We start from the raw sequence: 21,211 nt of genomic DNA, 5'->3' as shown, positions 1-21,211 counted from the left end.
ATTCAGAGCCACGGCCTTCATTTTAGGACAGACCCAGTGAACAGTATGATTGGGGAAGATCTGAGGATCCTTATGATTACTAGACCCCCTTAGAAGTGCCAAATGTCAAACTAGTAGGAGGATCTACCGGATCTCAGTCGTATGGACACTTCCCCAGACACTGTCCTAGTCTCTTCACGTGTGGCTCGGAGGAATGGGCTTCCTTTGCCATGGTGATGAGGGAGACGCCTGGGGTCTTGGACCTAACGTTGCCCTTAGCAGTGGCAGTCAAGACTAATGTTTTGACAGAGGTGCTTCAGCACGGAGTCACCCCCCTCCTCCCCTCCCCGAGCCTCTTCTCCCTTTTAATGAAGCCCTCACAGATGTTCGGGCTCCTGTGCACATGACAGTTGCCCACTTCCATCGTCCCGCTTCTGGGAGCCCAGCTTTCCTTACAGAGCACCCTACGCTGGAGAGTCTTGTCTGGGCCTCCACCTCCAAAGTTAACCTTGGCCTGTTCCCTACCACACCATCAGAAAGGGAATACAAGAAGCTGGATACCTTTTGGCAGGAGGATTTCTAAACACTCTGCACCTCTTGGGCAGATACGCCCACACAGTTTGATTCAGTTGCGCAAGTGCTGCCCATGGTCTCCGAGGAGGGCAAGCCATACTGACGCACGCTATTGCCAATGGCAGGGATGGAGTAAAGTTCACCATTTGCTGCAGACTGGATAAGACCAACTCGCTAGGCAGAGCGTTTGCGTCCTCAATGGTACTCACTGGCTGAGATCAACTGGCTTTTTGGGGGATGGCCAGGCATCCCTTATGCACATGCCCTTTGATGGCACCGCCTCTTTGGCGATAAGGCAGATTCCACTCTGGAGCACTTTAAGGACAGCCAGGCCACTGCCTAGTCGCTAGGTCTCTCCATGGTAGTACGTCCACCCCAATCTGCCTTTCTACCAGCTGCGTCCGTTCCCACCAAGGTCCACAGGCTCCCCAGTCCTTTACGTGGCCACAGGCGTGGTTCCCACAAGCCTCGTGGGACACACAGCCAGAAGTCTACCCAGTGCATCAACCCCGGCAGCCAGTCTCACAACCCCTTTCATGTGCCCTCTTACCATCACAGACACCAAGTGGCGGCAGGACCTGACATCATAAGCCCCGCTGGCAGTCCATAACATCAGACAAGTGATTACTTCAAATTGTTCAGGGGGTTACTCCATCCCTTTCTTAGAAACCCATGCCACCATTCCCAAACCGGCGGACTTAGGACAACCTTTCCCTGCTCTATCAGGAAGTACAGGCTCTTTTGGCCAAAGGAACCATCAAGAGGGTGCCCGCATCAAAAGTAGGTTATGGTTGCTATAGCCACTGTTTTCTGGTGCCCAAGAAGGACGGAGGTCTCCACCAACTACTTCCTGAAGAAGGAGGAAATAAAGATGCTCACGATAACTCTAGTTCTGTCTTCCCTGGAGACTGAATGGTAGCACTGGACTTGCACGATGCCTCTCCCAATCCTGCTTGCCCACAGACATTACTTGCCGTGTATGGCAGACCACAACCGTTTTCAGTTCACTGTGCTCCCTATTGGCCTCACCAGCACCCCCTCAGGTGTTTTCCAAGGTGATGGTGATTTCAGCACATCTGTGGGGGTCGGTGGTGTCAGTCTCCCCTACCTCGACGACTGGTTGTTCAAGGCAGGCTCACCCCAGGCAGTCATCTCCCACCTCCAGACTACGGCAGGCCTCTTGCATTCACTTAGGTTCACTAACAACGTGCCAAAGACTAGACTCCCTCTCAGATTCTCCTTTTCATCTGAACCATACTGAACACAGTGCAGTTTCGGGCCTATCCTCCGGAGTGGCTACTCCAGGATATTCAGGCTATGATTCCGCTGTATCAGCCCCTATCCTGGATTTCAATGAGACTGAGTCTGAGGCTGCTAGGCCTCATGGTCGATGTCTGGCAGATCACATATGGCGTCTCCTTGTAGAGTTCAAGCAAGGTCTCTTCAGTGGTTGAGGAGAACCTTGGTTAGATCTATTCGCCACCTCCGAGAACATGCATTGTCAGCACTTATGCATGCTGGAGTTTCCACGGCGACTCTCGCTCAGACGCTTTTCATCTAGAGTGGAGTTCAGGCCTCCTGTAGTCCTTTCTGCCAATACCATTCCGATTTTGAGTTCTCAAGAAGATCAGGACTGACAGGCCCCAAGTCATTCTTGTGGCTCCGAATTAGGTGCGAGAGTATGGTATGCCAAACTCCTGAGCATGAGCATCAGTCCTCTAATCAGGCTGCTCCTTCGAGAGGGTCTACTGTCACAGCAACAAGGCTGGGTCCTGCCCCCGAACATGTGCACGATCTGCCTTAATGCATTAGACTGAGCGGTAGCAGATGACAGTTTTTGACCTCCCTACAGAAGTCTGGGATTTCATTCTGGCAGCCAGGCTTTCTTCAACCAGAACAGTATACATCTGCCACTGGGACAAATTTGTGGCTTGGTGTGCTTCCAAAAATGTTGATCCTCTTTCTGCACTTTTGTCTAAGGTTTTGTTGTTTATTCTCTTGTTAGCCCAACAAAGCTTTGCTTTGGTGCAGTTAGAGGGTATCCTTCAGCCATTTCGGCATTCTTGTGATTGCCGACTCGTTTCCTATAAGGAATACAGCATATTTTCCCTCCAAAACCCTTCAGCATATTCCAATGGGACTCGAGCCCAGTCCTGACCATCCTGATGTGCTCGCCCTTTGAAGCTATGCTCAATTGTCCTCTAAGCTTTCTGACCATTAACCCCTTCAGTGCCCGCCCCTTTCCCCGCCCAGTGCCGGCCGTTGCATTAGCGGGCGGGGTCTATGACGAGCTGGACTCGTCATGGGCACAGCGCCACCGCGGCCCATGACGAGTCCAGCTCGTCATGGGCACTGAAGGGGTTAAAACAGCTTTTCTAGAAGCCATTACATCGGCCAGGAGAGTTAGTGAACTGCAGGTACTCTCTGTGCACCATCCTTACACAACTTTTTTCCCCAGGCAAACTGGTTTTGAGAACACGTGTCTCTTTCCTGCCGAAAGTGGTGACACCTTTTCACATAGGCCAGACCGTCACACAGCCTACCTTCTTAGCTCTGCCTCACCCTTCCAAAGAGGAGGCGAGACTCCACCACCTTAATCCTACTTTGATTGCGTTCCGGATGGACGATCAACTCTTTATTGGATTTGTCGGGGTGAAGAAAGGAAAGGCCATCCAGAAACAGACCATCTCAAGATGGATTGTGCGCTGCATTCAAATCTGCTACACACTAGCCAAGAACAACCTCCTGAGGGCTTGCGTGCTCATTCCACCAGAGCCAAGGCTGCGACCACTGCTTTAGTTTGCAGAGTTCCCTTCCAGGACATCTGTCCTGTGGTAGCGTGGGCGTCTCTGTACACATTTACCAAGCACTACTGGTGGACATTCATGTCCGCCATGATGGCCACTTTGCTTATTCGATCTTCCACGACTTCCTGGTTTTTAGGGTAAGGAATCTGCGCCTAGATAGTCTCTACCAGTTAAGGTGTTGCCGAAGGTGAGTAACATGTTCTTCCCCTTCCGCCATCTTCAAGAAGCATGCCCTCAGACCAACTATAAGTAGACCGGGTTCAGTGTTTTATTCATTTTATGATGGGGAAATACATTACTGACAATACAATATTGACAGTCTGTGTTTTCAAGGCCATGCCCTTCTATATGAACCCTGATTAGCGACAAATAACACTCACACTATTTAAGTGTGAAAAATGTTGGCTGCTTTTGCGTCCTCATCATTTCACAGTTAAGAGCCATGTTTTAGAGTAGAGGAGACTGAATTATGGTAACACCCAATTTATGAGGCTTCTAGCATTTCTGGTTAAAATGTTGCACTTAGTGTAGAAAGTAGTTGCCTACTTGGTTAAGGTACTGGTCCAAACATAATTATATCTGAGGCTTTTTCCATTAACCCTTTTTTCTAGCATTTAAATTTAGAATTCTTTAAATTGTACCTGGCACATTCTGAAATAATAAAACACCACTTTGAAAGGCAAAGAAAGCAAGACGTAAAATTCCTCGCTTGTTAAGCGATTTTTATACCCAAAGTGCCACTGTACTGATTTTTCCTTTGACTATTATCCTATATATTCATCTAAAACATTCACTGAATAAATATTGTTTACTGTTTATAGACAGATATGTGAATGATCAAGTAGTGCCTAGATATTTAAAAGTTATTGATAAGGGCGCGTAGCCAAGCTGAGCATGGAGTCGTACAGTGCCTGCTATAGCTTTGCTTCATCTCGGCCCAAAAACCTGAGAAAAGCACCCCTACTTGGAGGCATTTACTTTCCGATATGTCCCAGTTAATCGTGAAGCCACACAGCATCCCCTGCGAGGCAGAACCAGACCCAGAACCATACCTGCAGATCTGGCTGGGCATTGCGGCAAAACCCCAACCGCCATCTTGACTTGCAGATGGCTCGGGCCAGATCTGAGTGGCAGAACTGAAGAATGGGAGGTGGGGACCTGCTTCTGCCACTGCTAGCACTCTGAGCAGAACACCTTGACCCACGCTGAAGTCTGGTAGCACCGGTGGCCCCCCAGACCCCTTCAAAGGGAGAGAGTGGGACGGGCACAAACTGACTCCACTAGCTGCACAGAGCAGTGAAGCACAAAGGGTCCCTGGTGCGTGAGGGCAGGATAGCCGACATTTTCAAAGTCCACATGACATATGAGAAGGAAGGAAAGGGAAACGCTAAAGGGGCCTTGTACTACAGTAGGGATGCGGAGAGGAGTACACCCAAGACCCCAGGAAAGCACAAGACCTTGCCCAGGACCAAAAGCATCTGAGAGTTCCCAGGGCCAGGTCCCCTACAGGCAGTGAGAAACCGGGGTGTCTTCGAGATTCCATCACTCTACCACAACACTTGTGGGGGAGGGCACCCAAGTGCGCAAACGTATATCTGACACTGCCGCATGGACAGTGCAACTACATGACTCCTTGTGGGTTAGAGACAAATGGCATGTGAGGTACGATGAGGATCTAACTAGGGGACATTGTGGAGATATCAGTGGTAGTCTTCCCTCATGCCATCTATAGGAGGAGACTCAAATCACACAACATGTAGGGCTCTTCCTACAATCTCCATATGAGACCCCCCTCATACAGATTACTCTGCTATAAAGAGACTGGGCAGAGGCTTGAGGGCGTGAGGAAGGAGAACTGAGGCTCGCGCCTGGGGAGGAGCCATCGCTCCTGACGCAGACTACCGCGGCACCCCTTATCCTAGAGTTTGCTGTGACTCAACAACAGATGACCTGTGCAGCCACTCAGGGGAAGGACCCTAGATACCTGAAGAGCCCCCCCCCCACATGAACACACACAAAGCCCACTGTCCATAAATGCGCCAGTCACACAATATTAAATGGAGTGCTTCCTGGCTGAGATCAGATTGAACATACTACCCTCTCACTTTCAATCCTGTCTACAAGAGCTGAATCGAGATTTAAAGATAATTGGGCAACGAGTACATGATCTTGAACGAACAGTAGATGCGAGGACTGAAGACCAGGAAATGCTGTGGCAACAAGTTGAAACACTTGAGGAACACACTGCAGACTACAGATAAAGCAAGAAGATCTTGAAAACCATAGCAGGCGCAACAACATATGCATTGGTGGGGGCCCAGTAGGGGCGGAAGGCTACGACATAATTGCTTTTCACCAGAGACCTACTGCAGGTGATTGGGGGGCAAACCAGACCTCAGCTGGACAGAGCCCCCAGAGTCCTCACAAGCTACAACAGGAATGACACAGCTCTTGACATTCTAACAGGACTGCACTACTTAAAGGATAAAGAGGACATAATGTGGAAGGCCAGGGGAAAGGCGGACCTAATTTTTCGAGGCCAAACTATCTGCTTATTTCAAGACTTTGCAGCCTCACCACTTCGCCGCTGTAGAGGCTTCCACCCGTTGTAGATTTCCTCAACCGCAAGTAAATAAAATATCAATGGAGCCACCCTTTTATCTTCAGAGGGCAGGGAAACATCACCTTCTTAGATCCTTAACAGAGCTACAAACCCTTGTAAGACTACCCCGGATAAGAAGGAAGTTTCACCCCAGAATGAATAACTGCAGATGTGACTGCTCCTATGACCGGAATGGCAGACGGTACAATGGTGCACCAGACAGTGACAACCTACCAACAAACATGCTTTACAAGCCAAAACTGATATCTCCCATCTTTTTAAAATGAAACTGGAACTGTCCCTGATGCCCCCAGATGAACAAATGGCTGGACCCCCTAGCAAAACAATTGATCATGTACTCCAGTCCCTCCAAGGAAGGCTCTAGAGATGGGACTTGATGGGTAGAAGGTCCAACAAAACTAAAGAACAACATTATCGTCTCACACTTCCTGCCCTGCAAAATCCCTGCTAAAGGCTACCCCACCTGGTGGGAGCTTCTGGATCATGATGCCACATTACTGACAGTCATACTTTGAGTGGGTATTTATCATCATACTCACAGCACAAATGGACTCTTCCACGTAAGACTGGCCCTATTGGGCCATTTTTATTAAAGATTGCTATTTATGTTCCCTTTTCCTCGCTCCCACAGGCCAAGCTTATTGCAGGGGCACCTCCTGAGTCCGCTGATCATTGTGCCCCACTATCCCTCTGTGCCTATGACAAACTCAACACATGCAGGGGTCCCACCCCTCCCAGGTACGATCCCACCCACCCTAAAGCTTCTCTCTCTCTCAATGTTAAAGGATTGAACTCACCTATCAAGCCTTGCCAGGTGTGGAGCTATCTCCCCCTATAAGATGCAGACATTCCCTTTTTACAGGAAATGCATTTACTTGTGATCCTTTTTTGAGGAAGTGTAACACCCAGCATAACCGCACCAATATTGGGCCTCATCTAACACTTGGACAGTGGGGGTTGCTATCTTACGTAAAGAAGACTTGGGTAAGGCTTCCTCCTCTGTTACCAGAGACCCAAAAGGCCATCACATAAAACTCGTCTTACCCTGGGGACCAACTACCATTACATTCTTTAACATATAAGCACCCAACACGTCACAAGACCCTTACCTCCGCACACTCCTCACACCAGCTCAGGGCCGTAATTGGGCACATCCTAGTAGGGGTGGATTTTAACCTGGCTTGGGACCTCGAACTTCACAGGCAATCTAATGTTCACCAGGGCACAGGTGTGATGCGTGCGCTATTTTAAAAAAAAAAAAAGAAATCGTAGAGTTAGGATTGGCAGGCGCTTTGCACCACTTACACCGGGACGAGAAGGAGTACTCTTCTTTCTCTTTCACTCCACTTATTCGTGCATCAACTATGTTCTGGTCACAGAATTGCTGCTCCCAACCCTAGAGTCCATGTTTGATATCTCCAAATCTGATCACGCACAAGTGGCTTTCACCTGGAGGGTCAGCCTTGCCATAAGAAAGTGACCGCCTCTATGGTGCCTCAACCCCCAACTTCTGAGAGACCCAGTCAGTAGGCATACAATATGCACAGCAATAACTGAATTCTTTACTAACAACACCAGCCAAGAAATGTTCCCGTACCCATTGTGTGATGCCCTCAAAGCCACTAATAGGGGGGTCCTGATCATCTTAGAGATTGACAAAGCTAGAGAGGCATTCCTTATCGAAAACACACTCACTTCGGAGATCAAAGAGCTTAAAAGGATAGATAAGAAAACTCCTTCCAAACTCCAAATGCAAGCTCGCTATTCTTTGATGTCAATTAAAAATGCATAGGGCCCACCACACACATTGAGCACTCCTGGCCATGGGCCTAAGGTTCTTTTATAAGGTAGTTAAAGTATAATTCCTCCTAACTAGTAAGATCAGACTTCACAGGTCTAAGACATATCCCATAGATCTGAAGCTTGGACAGCACCTACACAAAGGGGGAGCCGGGGAAAAGAGCAGCCTTTCACACCTTCTATGAGACCTTGTACGGGCATGGCTCTGAAAAAAATGAGAAGATGCAACCATATTTAGAGGCATGTGACTGACCCCCCAGTTGATCACTTTAGTCGTGAAAACCTAGAAGCCCTGAAAATTCCCAAGTCCTGACGGCTTCACACTGGCCTTTTGCAAGACGATTCTCCCCGACCTGCTGGCACAATTGACGCAATTGTTTATTTCTTTCACATGTTAGTGTCTACAATGTGTGAAGCAGAGATAACGCTGATTCCTACAACGGTGAAAGATTCCAAGCTCTGCAAGTCATGCAACCCTACTGTTCTTTTAAATAGGGACATAATTATATACTAATATTTTGGCAATGCAACTAGACCACCTACTCCCAGGATTAATTGACCCTGATCAAGATGGCTTCATTCGCAAGGGGCAGATAGCATCAGGTGACTCGCCCATCTCATAAAGCGTTCAACTGAGTTAGTTGGAGTTTCTTGGAAGCAGTTCTTACAAAGATCCAGATGAAAGACAAAATCATGGAGGCATACACTACCCCAACAGCGGTCGTCCAGGTTAACGCAACGCCCGATTAGACTCACTAGGGGGACATGGCAGGGATGTCCACTCTCCCGTTTGCCTTATTGGTGAAGCCCCTAGCAGTAACTCTTAAAACAGAACCTCAATATCACAGGTGTTCCATTTGGGGGTTGAGATCACAAACTCAGTCCATTTGGAGACCATATCCTTCTCACCTTTACTAACTCTCCCGACTCTACCAGCGCAGTTGACAAATCTAGGCCAGTTCTAAAATGTTATCTGGATTTACAATGAATAAAGACAATTCGTGCATGCTCAATCTCACGGTTAGCTCACGGGACATACCAGAATTGAGAGCACAAGCGCCATTCCAATGGGGCTCATCGTTGATATGGTAAATAGGCCTCCAGACTAGTGCCTGTTTGGAAGATTGGTCCCGGTTAAATTGGGCGCCCTGCCGTAAAGAAATCCTGAATTATCTGAGTAGATGGAGACCACTATATCATCCATGGTTGGGTAAGATTAATGACATCAAAATGAACATCCCATCCCGGCTATTGTACCGCTTATAATCACACCCCACACCCATTCCCACTGTGGACATTTCCAACCTACAACGAAAATACAAGCTTTTGTGTGAAATGGGAAACAACCACCCAAATAGAACAAGCTTCCCAGTGAAAGAGTGGGGCCAAACATGTCAGAACCTCATGGAATACTATGGGACAGCTCATCTGTGATTCATCTCATAGTGGGCAGTGAGATAGAGCGAGAGGCAGTGGTTACATATGGACTGGGCAGCCACATGCCCGCTATGGAATCTCGCTTTGTTTCCCCACTCAGCACGCCCAAAAAGTGCTTATGCGGTCACATACACAAGAACGTTCCTGGACATATGGGACCACCTGGCCACATAAAATGGCATTACGACCTTTCCATCCCCAAACATACTGACTGGCTAAAATCCTTTTACTCCATTTACTCTGGCTCTTAACTCCCAGGTTCTTCACTAGCTGGACTGGCGGCGGCTGTCGAACACTGCAAGTCCTATTTCAAGGTGACAACCTTACACTGTTCGGACACTGCAAACAGGAATATAATATCCAGGAAAATTCTAGACTTCAGTACTACCAACTTCAATGATGGGCCCTGTACCCTGCTAACATTGAGGAGGCTGTACGCAAACTGACACCCTTAGTGGCAGCATTGTGATTGGTGGGGACAGCGCTCAGCCGGGCACCTGTAGGGAAGCCATTTTCTCTATGTAGGCTGCATGCAGCCTACATAGAGTAAATGTAGAGTGCGCATGACTGGTTTGATCGGCCCCAGAGGGCCGACCAAACAGTCCGAGCCCACAATAGTGGGCAAGCCACTCCTTCCCGACCCGCTCACCCCAACCAGGCATACCATGACTTCTGCCTTCTCGCAGCACGAGAAGCAGAAACATAAAATGGTATTTAAAATACCATTTTATGTTTCTGCTTCTCGCGCTGCGAGAAGGCAGTGGGGCACGCTCCTCTGCTCTAATGGAGGAGCCGCCCCTTATTGAACCCTTTAGAACATTTTGTACATCTGGCCACAATCATACATAATATTCGACTGTTAAACATGTAGTGCAGCAAACAAAGACAAACGTGCACAAACACACATACACGAAACAGATTGGTGTGACACAAGCGTGCGTTTTCACACATAAGTAAACTTGTGAATCGTGGACCAGCCGTGAGGCTCTTTACACAAGTCTGTAAAGAGCTACTGGGAGTCAGCACCAGATTTCTGTATTTGTCCACCGGCGCCTGTCTGAAGAACAGGAGAGTTGAAAGACACAAAAAGTATTGTGAGATCCGAATGATATCGACGTGTCTCACTCTGATGATGCTAACCATGTACTGATACCAGATGTAACACAACATACCATACAATTTGTTGCTCTCAAGAAGCAAACGTGTAAACTTAGACAAGATGCAACAGTATGTGTTTCCGGACAGAGAGTCTGTTATACTTGAATATTTGCATCATGCTTTCGAAAACGATGTACACGCACAGAAGAGTTGGATTCTGATAGCTTAACAGAGGATTTAATCATGGCTGGGGAAAAAGAACAGTATCTGGGTTTAACAACTTCTGGAAAGGCTGTAAAATGCTCGACTCCTTGTTTACATCTATGTGAACGCGAGGTTTACGAGTGACTGAAATTGTAGACAGAACTGGAACATTGCAAGCTTACTAAACGAGAGGTAGCGCGAGAAGTCGAGAGGTAAGAGGTAGAGAGTAGAGTGAGTAGTAAAGAGTAGAGAGTGAGTAGTAAAGAGTAGAGAGTGAGTATTAGAAGAGTAGAGAGTGAGTAGTAGAGAGTAGATAGTGAGTAGTAGAGTAGAGTGAGTAGTAGAGAGAGTATTAGAGTGAGTAGTAGAGAGTAGTAGTGAGTAGAAGAGAGTGAGTAGTAGAGAGTAGTAGAGAGTAGTAGAGTGAGTAGTAGAGAGCAGTAGAGAGTGAGTAGTAGAGACTGAGGATAGTAGAGAGTGATTAGCAGAGAGCAGTAGAGAGTGAGTAGTAGAGAGTGAGTAGAGAGTAGTCGAGAGTGAGTAGTAGAGAGTAGATAGTGAGTAGTAGAGTAGAGTGAGTAGTAGAGAGTAGAGAGTAGTAGAGAGTAGAGAGTAGATAGTGAGTAGTAGAGTAGAGTGAGTAGTAGAGAGAGTATTAGAGTGAGTAGTAGAGCGTAGTAGTGAGTAGAAGAGAGTGAGTAGTAGAGAGTAGTAGAGAGAGAGTAGTAGAGAGTAGTAGTGAGTAGTAGAGAGTAGTAGTGAGTAGAAGAGAGTGAGTAGTAGAGAGAGAGTAGTAGAGAGTAGTAGAGAGTAGTAGAGTAGAGAGCAGTAGAGAGTGAGTAGTAGAGACTGAGGATAGTAGAGAGTGATTAGCAGAGAGCAGTAGAGAGTGAGTAGTAGAGAGTAGTAGAGAGTGAGTAGAGAGTAGTAGAGAGTGAGTAGTAGAGTAGAGTGAGTAGTAGAGAGTAGAGAGTAGATAGTGAGTAGTAGAGTAGAGTGAGTAGTAGAGAGAGTATTAGAGTGAGTAGTAGAGAGTAGTAGTGAGTAGAAGAGAGTGAGTAGTACAGAGTAGTAGAGAGAGAGTAGTAGAGAGTGAGTAGTAGAGACTGAGGATAGTAGAGAGTGATTAGCAGAGAGCAGTAGAGAGTGAGTAGTAGAGAGTGAGTAGAGAGTAGTAGAGAGTGAGTAGTAGAGAGTAGTAGAGTAGTAGAGAGTGAGTAGTAGAGTGGACATCTGCCAACCGGAAGTGTAAGGGCCTTGTGATATTTCTCTGCTTTCACCTGATAAGAATCTCAGTAAAATAGATTATCCCAGAAAGTGTAAACTTCTCGTGCACCCACCGAGGCACACTGTCTGCTGTGTTTATTGTGACTATCTGTACTTTCTGAATTTCACGAAACTTTTTTTGTATTTGTATATATTTACAGTGCTGCAGGGCTTTTTTTAAAGTGGCCCGACGGCAGGTAGTCCTATATAAATCATCTAAGCAAACAGACAAATGCGGCAAGGCTTTAAATATACTGTTTAAACTAAACTGTTCCAAGAAGCCTCAGATATAAATCGTAGGGTCACATTAGCATAGGCAACGAGCCATCTGGCTACTGTTTTCTGGCAAGCTTTCACAATTGTAGAAAGGCATTGGCTGGCGTCGGGAGGGGAAACAGAGCATTACGGAGTGAATCCCACGCTCAGAAGTGGCCTTCATTTTCAATGTGCTGTACTAACATCTACATACCTAACCATAAGTAAATATTTGTCCTATTATGGCAGTCGGCTCAACCCTTAAAACAAATATTTCAAATCATAAACCAAACGTGGTATTATTATCCAGTGTACTGTTAAGGCACTCCATTTGTCTCCCAGAGAAGGATGACAGGCTGAGTTGGACTCACCGGGATTCAAAATCATGCCAATCGGTTGACCGCCGATGTCTGTGGCGAGCGTTCTAATTACCGAGCTGTCTTACAGGCATCAGTCCGAGAGCACAGCGTGAGTTCGGCGTAGGTCTGAGTAGTGTCGGGGCCCATGGAATGCAGCCCTTAGCTCTGGAATATGAGTGGACGTCTACCAACCGGAAGCGGGAGGGCCTTGTGAATGACACAATGCCCATAAATATAACTGCAATTAAAATGCAATCAAAATCAGGTGATCGACTTGACAGTGATAGCTTCATTAGTGGATCTGGGGGCAGTGGCAGGAAAGCCCAATGAAATGGTTGATATTGCTTTATTAAATTGTACTTTTAATTGATTTTCTTGTGCAGACGAAGAACAACTCTGCCCGTGCTAATCATTATTAATTACCCCCATCTTCTTGTTATCTATTTTAATTAATTGGCTGCTTTCCCATGAGTGCTCTAAGAGCCTCTTAGGTTTTAATACAAAAACTTTCCATTTCTGCTCTGCATTCATTAGGACACAAAGGCGGGCCCGTTTTTGTGGGCCACGAGAGCGCAGTTGTATGAAGACCTCGTAGTCCTGAAGACAAGTGCCGAGGGAGACCTGCCTTTTGTGGCCAGCTTTTAAATATCTCTCAGAGACACCTGCCCGTGCTTCTTCCATACAATGGCCCTATTATTTGCCCCTAAATCGAGTGCAGCGCCCTTCAGACCAACACAGGCCTAGTCCAGAGGCGCTCCAGGCTCTGTTCAATGGCCTCCACCTTCTAAAGGAGACAATGAGCGAAAGGAGGACCGGAAATGGGAGCTTGGGCAACTGTGAATCACCATGTGTCCCTTAAACTAATATTTGCAAAAAGCCCTAAACTGGTTTTATGTATAATCAGTTTACCTTATCTGAAAGAAACACGTTAGTTAGATTCCTCACCTTAGAATATCCCCAGGCTGGATCCGGAAAGCATATTTCGTCAGCAATACCCTTGCGCGTCGCTAGGCGTCGTCTGCGGTTCCGCGTCCGTCGTCGGCGTCGTGATCGCCGGGATGACGTTGTAGGAGAGTAGGGTCTGCTTTCTATGTTCACCCCCACTTTTTGCTTTTGCTTTACTGGTTTTCGACTTAGATGTGGCTGTGGGCCTGCTAATCAGACCCACAGCCCTGCTGTCCTCTCTCTAAATTGATACTATGTACTTTAGGTGCATAACCCATTTGGATAGGATCACCTTATTGGCCCCTGTACAGTGTACCTTAGGTACCCAGGGCATAGGTGTACCCTAGGCCTACCAGGGGCTGCAGCATGTATTATGCCACCCCTGGCCTGGCCTTCCATTATGACACAACTGGCTGATCACTCAGCTGGGGCAAGGTCGTGTAATCACTCCTTGCTTAGGTGTAGTATTCCTATACCTATCTTACATATAGACACATGTGTACCTATCAGCCACTCCTATGGCAGGCCTTAACAATCCTGGAGGCAGAGTGCTTGGTAACATGTGAGATGGTGCTCTAGCATGAGCTGAGCCTGTCTGCAGCTTTCGGAACCATGTCCTTATAGCTGTTCTATGATATAGCCTACCATATACTCTTAAAGTGCCTTATAATCTTAAACGGTTATGGTAACTATGGTTTGGCTTTATCAAAACATGTCGTGTAAGGTGTCTAACACTTTGGAATAATACCCCCATCCCATTTCTGGGGATGAGGATATTATCCCTCCCTTCTAGAGGGAGAAGACATGTTGTAACCTACTTACCCGGTTAAAGTTAACCAGAGCCCCAGCATCACAAAATGGATGCTGCTGCCACAGACACGAGTCTGACCTCCTGCTGCTGGGAGTGATCGCGGCAAGGGAGGCTTGGACAATAGGTTTCCTGCCTTGGGAGGTGCGAGCACCACCCCAGACAGGCCTTAGTGTATTGGGGCAGGGAGGGATGAAAAGAATGAGACATGCCTGGGGCACACAAGGTGTCCCGTGCATAGTCCAGTTCAAACCGGTGCTGGGGCACTCCAGCCCCAGTCCTGGCGAGAAACTGGACAAAGGGAAGGGGGTGTAACCACCCCCCTCCCTGGTCCCACCCATAAGGCGTGACCTAGCAGGTAACCCAGCCCCCCAGATTAGTATAAGAGTGGTAGCTGGGCCCCAGGAGATTAGATTATCCTGAACCTGCAACTTGAACAGAAACTCTGGACCTTCGACATTCGACGAAAGAAGAAGACTGAAGAATCTCCCTTGTGGCCAAGGAGTGGCTACCCTGTGCAAACAGGCACCATCAAGAGACTACCCTTTGCTTTGCTGAAGTTCTACGAGGGACCGACTGCAGAGCCCGACCAGAGCCTTGACTTCCAGACTTCTCCGACCCTGATCCACATCCACAGCCGAGCTGAGATCCGTGGAGGCGACGAGAGACGTGGGACCGGCTACCTGGGAAAAGTGGCTAGTATCTTCCAGCGCAGCTTCTGAGGCACCCTCGAAGTTGTGCACCGGGGATTGAGAAGCCCCAACCCCAAGCACCATCTGCACCGAAGATCAGCCCCCCACACTCCACGAGTCCTGCGTGGGGCCCTTCTGCATTTTCCTGCTTGCCGTGCCTGTCCGGTTGCTTGCCCGTTGGCTAGTGGCCTCTGTGACGACGCATCCTGAAATCTTCACTGCTGGTTTGGCTCCTCCAGACTGGCTCCCGCTTCCTTGCAAAAGAGAAGCACCCCAGATCTTCCTGGTCTGCACCAGAAGCAAGTCCTCCGTTCTTTGTGGGTTCCGCTTGCCAAGGCTTGGTGAGTCCTAGTTCAACTTCGACACCGCCGACAGCAAGAGCCTTCGTGGGACAGCTCGCCTCCTGGTCCTGGTCGTCCTCGACGTCTCCTGGTCCCCGTGGCTGCAGCGACAAGCTTCACCTTCACCTGCAATCTTCACGACATCGCCTGGTTCCTTCCTGGTTCCACGTGGTCACTGGCTAGTGACCTTGACTCTGTCCCTTCTGCTTGCAGGTCTCCTCTCTTCTTGATCCCAGCCTTGGGATCCACCGGACACTCTTCCCTGAGTGCCTGTCAGCAACTTTCCTTCAGGCATCCATAGAAGTCCACGACGAAACCCGACGCAATTTCACACCTATGCACCCGCAGCCCGTGGGCTAGGTAACTTGGGTACTTCGGTGCTCACGAGGGTAATGACTATCCTAGGGTCTAGTTTCCGAGTCTCGACTCTCTAGCTGCTTCAGGAGTGTCCTTAAACTGTTAATTTCTAACTGCTAGTAATTCTATCGACTTTTACGCATTACGCGTGAGTGTTTCCACTCTGCACCTGAATCCCGTGGGCCTCCCACTTCCTAACTGTTGCTAGTGTAGTGTAGCCCCAGCGATTCCCTAGGCCTAGGCCTATCCTATTTCCGTGACAGTGGTCCTTATACCACTTCTTTAGTATATGGTTTGCATGGCCCCTAGGGCCTAACTGTATTACTTACCTGTGTGACTTAATGTATGCCTAAATAAGACTGTGTTGTACTTACCTCTAATCTCATAAAGAGTGCTGAGGGTTTGTCTAGAATAAATACACTTTATTTTATATATATATCTGTTGTGGTGTCCTTTCATTTGGTATTCAAGGGATTATATATGGTATCACAGCTGGCTTCACGTGCCATTCAGTGTTTAGCCTAAGACTCCTCTTGTCCATGCTACCACTAGGATAGCTGGTCTATAAGGTTGACTTTACAACCAATCACCATAAGGGTTGTTTGGACTGATATAGGGTGTACACTAGAACTAGTGACATCATACATCAGGCCAACTTCTCACAGACGTCGTCGGAGTACTTAGACGCCGCCCTCGCACGCTGACGTCAGTTCTCTTTTCCGCGCCAGTAAGTGCCGATCCGGGAAGGGCATACCCTTTTAGTCACTTTTTTACTAAACTTTTTTGAACTCTTTTGGTTCCATTCTCGTCGACCTCAACTCTGGTGCTGATAGGGATGCCTGGCTTCAAAGCTTGTGACTCCTGTCACCAACTGATGTCGGTCACGGACCACCACCGCCGGTGCCTCTATTGACTTGGGGGCCAACCACAATGCCGAGTCGTGCCTCGACTGCCACTCCTGGACTTCGAAAGCTAGGCGGGAGCGGTCCCGCAAGCTGCTCGAGTTCCGGCAGTCGGCTCCACGCCGTTCAAGGTCCCGTTCGAGGAGGAGGTCGAGGGACCGTTCGCGAGCCGCAGCCATCACCGCTCGTCGGGGTCCAAGTCTTCGAGATCCGGTAAGTCGAAGCACAGCAAGAAGTCGAAGAGGCGACATCGCTCTTCTGGCTCCCCTCGCCAGTCGCGCGACTCGGCTGAGGGTTCGGGTGGCACCACCCGTGCGGCTCCGTCGGAGACGCAGGAACCTTGTCCGACCCCATACCCTCCGGTCCCTGGGTCTGACGTGACTCCGGCGGAGATCAGAGACTTCCTCGTGGCCATAAGGAGCCTGGCTCCGCCGTCGACGCCTGCCGGTGCGCCTTCGGGCCCCGCAGGCTCGACTGGGAGGCCTAGCGAGCTGGCGGCTCCGGCCCCGGCGCCGTCGTTGACTCCGGTCCCGACGCCGCAGGTCTCCGAGGGATCCAGGCCTGGATCCCAGTCGGCGCCGGTCGACCTCACGACCTGTCCGCCAGCGCCGACTCCTCCGGTGCCGCCCCGGGCACCGCCTTCGGATGACGCCGTTCCCCAGTTAAGTCCCGGTCCGGGCCCAGCGTCGGAAGGGCGCCGCACCCGACGCTGATGGGTGGCAATTTCATCTTCCGCCCGGCTCCGATCATTCCACCTGTATACCAGGAATCGGCAGGGCCAGTTATCTCAGGACTGGGCAGACGAACTGGGGGATGCCAGTGTTCTTGACACCTCCCCTGACACTGGCTTCATCTCTCCTCCGACCGTGGCTTCGGAGAAAGGTGCTACATTTTCTGTGGTGCTGCGCAAGGCGGCCGAAGCCCTTGGGCTGGAGCTGCCTGCTGTGGCCGTGAGGAATAATCTCCTCACTGAAGTGCTCCAACCGTCAGCAAGCTCCTCGAAGCCTCTGCTGCAGTTTAATGAAGCACTGATTGACGTTCTGAAGGGCACCTGGTCCAAGCCCTCCACAGTTCTTCCTGTGGACCGGAACATGCCCCGGCGCCACCGCCCTGCACCGGGCGACCCCACTTTTCTGTCCATGCACCCCACGCCCGAGAGCCTGGTTATCCAGGCCTCTACCTCCCAGACCTCCTTCCCGTCCGCTTCCCCGGATCGGGAATCCAAAAGGTTAGAACAGTTTGGGAAGAAACTGTTCTCCTCTCTTAGTTTGGGGTTGCGGTCTATCAACACTGTGTGCCTTTTGGACCGTTACTCCCACTCCCTGTGGGATACGGTGGAGGACGTGCTGCCCCAGTGTCCGGAGGAGGCCCGGACACGGCTCACCCAGGCTCTTGCAGAGGGGCGGGATGCGGCACGGCATGCAATCCGATGTGGACTGGACACAACGGACTCGCTGGGCAGGGCAATGTCGACCACGGTGGCACTTCGTCGCCACGCCTGGCTGCGGTCCACGAGTTTTTCCGGGGATGTCCAGAGCATCCTCATGGACATGCCCATCGATGGCAGTCGCCTTTTTGGCGACAAAGCGGATAGTGCGCTGGAGCGCTTTAAGTACTCCAGGGCTACGACCAAGTCCTTGGGCCTCTCGGCCTCGCGCCCACAAACTTCCGCTTTTCGCCCCTTTCGTGGCCAAGGAAGGGGCACCCCCTCACGTCCGCCTAGCCACCGGCCACAGAACCAACCTCCACGCGGACGTGGATTCTGCCGAGGCGGTACAGGGGGACAACGTGCCGGTCCGTCCACATCTACCCCAGCAGCATCTGCCTCAAAGCCCTCCTAGTCCGAGCTTTCAGGCCCATTCCACGCCAGTGGGTGGCAGAGTTCACCATCACCTGCTCCACTGGCATACCATCACATCGGACAGGTGGGTGCTGCAAATCGTCCGAAGGTTCTACTCCCTCCCCTTCTAGGCGACCCCTCCAGCCATGCCACCTCAGTGCCACCGAATATCTGAAAGAAACACGTTAGTTAGATTCCTCACCTTAGAATATCCCCAGGCGTCAGACTGGATCCGGAAGATTTTTCGTCAGCAATACCCCTTGCGCGTCGCTAGGTGTCGTCTGCGGCTCTGCGTCCGTCGTCGGCGTCGTGCGCCGGAATGACGTCGTCGGAGTACTTAGACGCCGCCCTCGCGCGCTGACGTCAGTTCTTCTTTTTTCCGCGCCAGTAAGCGCAGATCCGGGAGAGCTACCCCTTTAGTCAATTTTTGACTAACTTTTTTGACTCTTTTTGGTCAATTCTCGACTCTGGTGCCGGTAGGATGCCTGATTTCAAGGCCTGCGACGACTGTCACCGACTGATGTCGGTGACCGATCATCACCGCCGGTGCCTGTACTGCTTGGGCCTCGACCACGACGCGGCGTCGTGCTCCGACTGTATGGCCCTGACCTCGAAAGCTAGGCGGGAGCGGTCCCGCAAGCTTCTCGAGCTTCGCCACTCGGCTCCGCGTCGCTCTCGATCCCGGTCCAGGAGGAGGTCCAAGGATCGGTCGCGGAGCCGCACTCGACATCGTCACTCGTCTGGCTCGAAGTCTTCGGGTAAGTCGAGGCACTCCAAGAAGTCCAAGAAGCGACACCGCTCTTCGGACTCCCCTCGCAGGTCGCGCGACTCGGCCGAGGGTCCGGGTGGTTCAACCCCCGCGGCTCCGCAGGCGCTGCGCAAGTCCCCATACCCGACGGTCCCTGGGACTGACGCGACGCCGGCGGAGGTCAGTGCCTTCCTCTCGGCCATGAGGAACCTGGCCCCGCCGTCGACGCCCGCTGGCGCGCCTTCGGGCCCCGCGGACTCGACTGGGCGACCTCGCATGCCGGCTGCTCCGGCCCCGGCGCCGTTGGAGGCTCCGGCCCCGACGCCGCAGTTCCCCGAGGGGCCTGAGCCTGGGCCCCCGTCGACGCCGGTCGACCTCGTTACGCCTCCTCTGCCGACACCGATACCGCCCCCGACGCAGGCTCCGGTCGACGTCGATCCCCGGTTCAGCCCCTGTCCGGTCCCGACGCCGATGCGGCGCCGCCCGACGCCGCATCCGACGCCGCTAGAGACACATATTGTCTATCGACCGGCTCCGATCATTCCTCCTGTTTACCAGGAATCGGATGACAGGGGCGACTGGGAGGGGTCTGATGACCCTATGGCCCTTCAGAGCCAACTTGCACAGGACTGGGCAGATGAACTGGGGGAGGCCAGTGGGTTGGATACCTCACCAGACACTGGATTCATCTCTCCTCCGACTTCGGAGAAGGGTGCGGCCTTTTCTGTGGTGCTGCGCAAGGCGGCCGAAGCCCTTGGGCTCGAGCTGCCTGCCGTGGCTGTGAGGACTAACATCCTCACTGAGGTGCTTCAGTCTGCTGCATGCTCCACTGAGCCTCTGCTGCCATTCAATGAGGCCCTCACTGACGTTCTGCAGGGCACCTGGTCCAAGCCCTCCACAGTCCCTCCTGTGGATAGGAACGTTGCCAGGCGCCACCGCCCTGCTCCGGGCGACCCCAGTTTTCTGTCCCAACACCCCACCCCCGAGAGTCTGGTTATCCAGGCCTCTACCTCCCAATCCTCCTTCCCGTCCGCTCCTCCGGACCGGGATTCCAAGAGACTGAAACAGTTTGGTAAGAAGCTGTTCTCTTCGCTCAGTTTGGGCCTGCGGTCTTTGAACACCGCCTGTCTCTTGGACCGTTATTCCCACTCTCTGTGGGATGCGGTGGAGGACGTGCTGCCACTGTGCCCGGAGGAGGCCCGGGCGTGGATTTCCTCGGCCGATGGGAGAGATGCAGCGCGCCATGCAATCCGATGTGGGCTTGACACTACAGACTCGCTGGGTAGGGCGATTTCTACTACGGTGGCGCTTCGACATCACGCCTGGCTGTGGTCCACGTCCTTTTCAGGGGATGGCCAGAGCACCCTCATGGACATGCCTTTTGATGGCGCTCGCCTTTTTGGTGAGAAAGCGGACAGTGCGCTGGCTCGCTTCAAGGACTCTCGGGCTACGGCCACGTCCTTGGGCCTCTCGGCCCCGCGGCCACAAACTTCCGCTTTTCGCTCCTTTTGTGGCCAAGGAAGGGGCACCTCCTCACGTCCGCCTAGCCACCGGCCGCAGAACCAACCTGCACGTGGTCGTAGGACGTGGTTTCCGCCGAGGCGGTACTGGAGGACGACGCGGTCAGTCCACATCCACCCCGGCAGCATCCGCCTCAAAGCCTTCCTAGTCCAAGCTTTCAGGCCCATTCCACGCCAGTGGGCGGCAGAGTTCGCCACCTTCTCACCTTCCGGAAGATTCTTAAAACCTGGCTATTCAGCAAAACTTCGGTTTAAAACTTCACCAAGCCCCCCCTATTCCAGCCTCTCCAGCTCAGCTCAAGCTCTTTACAGCGCTGGGACGCCCCTGGGTAGCCAACGCGCTTTACAAATCCTCATTCCATTCCATTCCACCTGCTCCACTGGCGGTCCATCACATCGGACAGGTGGGTGCTGCAAATCGTCCGAAGGGGCTACTCCCTCCCCTTCGAGACGACCCCTCCAGCCATGCCACCGCAGCACCACCGTATCTCGGGGGATCATTTGAATCTTCTCCACGAGGAAGTTTCGGCCCTCTTGGCCAAGGTGGCCGTCGAGCGCGTTCCGAGCCCAGAAGTAGGTCATGGTTGTTATTCCCACTACTTTCTGGTTCCCAAGAAGGGCAAAGGGGGCTTACGCCCTATCTTGGACCTCCGGAAC

The sequence above is a fragment of the Triturus cristatus genome, chromosome 6 (assembly GCF_964204655.1).
Source record: "Triturus cristatus chromosome 6, aTriCri1.1, whole genome shotgun sequence".
In the NCBI taxonomy this organism is placed as follows: domain Eukaryota; kingdom Metazoa; phylum Chordata; class Amphibia; order Caudata; family Salamandridae; genus Triturus; species Triturus cristatus.
The sequence above is the reverse complement of the archived record's forward strand: the minus strand, read 5'-3'. Positions refer to the sequence as shown.